Raw genomic sequence first — 3881 nt, forward strand, 5'->3', positions numbered from 1 at the left:
TCCAGTCCTGACTTCCTTTGGTGATGAACAGCAGTATGGAAGTGTAAGCTGAATAAACCCTTTCCTTCCCAACTTGTTTCTTGGTCATGATGTTTGTGCAGGAATAGAAGCCCTGACTAAGACAACAGCTCTGACCATACCTGAGCTAGACCTGCAGTGCACATGATTTTAGGAACAGAGGCATGCACTGGAATGGACAGTTACGCAGTGCAATAAAAATAATGAAAGCCGCAGGAACGGTTGTCCTGCTGCATCACACACAGATGAGCTGCAATGTGGTGAGAGATTTAATAGTCAGCGTGTCCGCTGTAAACATCAGAATGAAGAAGTTGTTTTCTGGGAGTACTTAGACCTTGAGGAAACCATTGTAGGGAACAGTGATTGCTCTCTGTGATGTATAGAGCTGTTTTTCTGAAGGAGCTTGCATGACTTTAGTCACAAGGTGTTCCTGGCAAGCCAGAAATGTATTGCATTCCTGAGTACTGCAGACAGAGCCCACAGTAAGCAGCAAAACTGCAAGGGTGAGCTGTTCCTTCAAGACACACGGAGATTAGAGCTGGGCTTTAGGATGAGGAATCTGCTTTACTTTAAAAATAAGTTTTGTAGCCGGGCGTGGTGGCACACGCCTTTAATCCCAGCACTCGGGGGGCAGAGGCAGGCGGATTTCTGAGTTCGAGGCTAGCCTGGTCTACAAAGTGAGTTCCAGGACAGCCAGGGCTACACAGAGAAACCCTGTCTCGAAAAACCACAAAAAAAAATAAGTTTTGTGTAACCGATAAATATGCTTCTGCAAGGCTGCCTGGGGTTCAGGTCACAGAGTTCGTTTCTCCCTGTGGCCGAAAAGCCTGATTTCATTCTCGGGTGTCTCTCTTTCTTCTATTGTCCCATGTGACTCTGGTACCATCCCTGTAACAGGAGTGATGGAAGATTCACTAGAAATCGGCTCATCTGAGAATATCAGTATAACACTCCACCAGGACACTGCAGTGCTAATGCAGGCACACAGCAGTGCACACCGAGGTCCCGGGATCTGTGTTTCCATGCATGGCGTAGCACATCAGGACAGCCAGCTGTCAGGGACCTTTAGTCCACACAAGGGTACTAGTACAGCACCATCCAGCATCCATGCAAATACACATCAAGGAGTGGGCATGGATTCCATGTTATAGGCATGATGCCACGTGTCCTTGTACAGCAGCACACATGGATGTCTGAGTATAGCCATACACGGATGAATGTAGTATTACAGCTGGATTCATGGTGAATACATAGGCACACTGAAAGGTACAATAGTGCCTCAGTGCACACAATGTGTCAGTCACCACACATGGATATAATAGTCAGGCATTACACAATGGCCTCTTTCCCAAAACTCATTTACTGCTACTGCTGCCTAAACTGATGTGCATTTAACAAATCCGATGGGAATCCACGAACAGCAGTCCCCAGTGGTGTACTAACGCAGCAGCGCGCATTTAAACACAAGAGATGAGTGCACGTGAATTCAATAGGAGAGCGATCACGCATGCTTTTTGTGTTTATACATAGTACAGCTGTGCATGGCTGTGTTCATACACCCACGAACACTGCTTTAGTTGTATTTCCTGTGTGCTGAGGCACTGGGACACAATATGGACGGATGCTGAGCAATTTCGATGTGTCTGGATGTGCTGTTAAATGCATATGCGTGCAGAAGTTAGGACATCTGCTTTCAAGGCACGTCTTCAATGCAGAGGGCACTGCCATGACTACCTCTCATTTGCATGCCTAGTAAACCCATGCTCACTCCTGGTGCAGGACGCCTGCATGAGGTACATCAGCTTTTGTTGCTGTGCACTTTCGAGTACATTGCGTACTTGTAAATGCCAGCTCTACTCCTGAAAATGTGTACAGTGTTGTTCTATTGCAGGCATGTCCAGAGCTATATCTATCTGCTCTGCTATAAATGCACGTTAGCTCTGCAACAGTAGTACACCAGTTTTTGCAATGACCTCTATTACTGGCAGAGAGACAATCCATGGGAAGCAGTTTAATGCAATACAGATAAGTAGCCAGTGCTGGTTCAAAATTCTGGAGTAGTTTATCTTAGGCATATTTAAGCACAGCATAATTTGGTGAAATCTTATTCTGGTGATAATTATCGCAAACCCATATGCACAGCAAAACATACATACATCTCTTTGAGGAGCAATGTAAGCTCAATACAGAGCAGACACGACTGACTACATGGAGCCTCTTTGTAAAGCCCAGAATGACAGGCTCTGTAGATTGACTGAGGAAAAAGAAGCTGATGATAAAGGTCATGGGGAGGACCTGCTGTGGCCTCAGCCACATGGTGCAAAGGTTCCCAGGCTATTAACCATATCCACTCCCGGTCTTCTGTGTAGACAACTGGTCATGCATTCTTTTCTTCGGAGCAACAACCCTGAGTGTTTAACATTCCTGGCTCCCCTAGTGCTCATCTGTGAGCACAAGAACCTCTGTGGCTCCTACAGGGTTTTACACAGAGGCCATTGTGTAGTGCATCAGTAACCCATGTGCACATGGGGCTCTACTAATATGAGTCATGTGCAGAAAATACTAAGGTTTTCTTTGTGGGTTCCTGTCTAGTCCTTTCATGAATGCTGATGTCCTAAACCCATGAGTCCCGCGTTATTAAATTCATGTGCTTTTCTGAAATAAGACTTCTGCATATGGCTGAACCTGGGCATCCAGGTGTGCTGCTTTATCTGTGAGCACAGGGACAGCTGGGTCTTCTACAGGTTTTTACAAAGATACTGTGTGTGCTGCTTTAGGTGTGTGTGTGCGTGCGTGTGTACGTGCGTGTGCATGTGTGTGTGCGTGAGTGTACGTGTGATGCTCTGCTAATATATTCCATGCACAGAAGATACTACTAATGCTTTTTAAATATGATTTATGTGCAGAGAGCATGCATGATCAAGTGTCTTATAGTGAATCCACAAACACTCTTTTACTTTATATTCATGTGAACTCCTGTACCCACACTCCATTGTAAACTGTTGTTCATGAAAATACAAGTAAAGGCGTGCCTATGGATTCCACATTAGAGAAGTGCTTACACATGTTCTTGTAAAGCCGTACTCGTGGATAAATGAATTCAGCAGCACACAGTACTACTCCTGAAAAGCACACAGATATGATACCACAGCAGAACCTACGGCTCTTGGACATCCATACTCGTGGGATTACTAGACAGGCATGAGGACATATTAGTACCCCTCTGCACATGAATGTACTAGTGGAGCAGCACACAGGCATCTACCACTAAATCTCTACACAATGGTGTCTTGGCCAAAGCCAACGGACTCACGCTGCAATGTAAGCTGATGTGCATTTACAACACAGCAGATGGCTGGACAGGCACAACTCCATGCAAGCCTGAATGAGGACAGCAGCACACATTGTATAGTATTACAGGGCTGAAGGGAGATGGAGCAGCACACCGTGCAAATGGGATTTACCATACAACTGCAAGCACAGTTATGCCACTAATGCACCACAAATGCCTGCAGCAGAAGTGATCATAGATTTATCAGAATGCAGCACTGCACCTGGACACCGAGGCTCTGGTGCAGGAGCAGAGGGGTGCACTCGAGGAGTCATATGTACACTCCCTTAACAGCATATCAGAACACATGGATGTCCCTGATATGGAGCACAGGCTACAACAGATACTAGTGCAGCCCATGTGGAAATCCAACTGAGCACACATGGACTCAGTAAAACAGGAGTATTCTTGCATGTTCCTCTGCAGCCACAGTCATGGATTTCCAAGTGCAACTTGTATTACAGAAATGGACTCCAGTGTAATACTACTGCAGGACTCGAGGATGTAGACTCTTGGTGCTCACTGACATTCT

The sequence above is a fragment of the Mus caroli genome, chromosome 7 (genome assembly GCF_900094665.2).
Source record: "Mus caroli chromosome 7, CAROLI_EIJ_v1.1, whole genome shotgun sequence".
Taxonomy (NCBI): domain Eukaryota; kingdom Metazoa; phylum Chordata; class Mammalia; order Rodentia; family Muridae; genus Mus; species Mus caroli.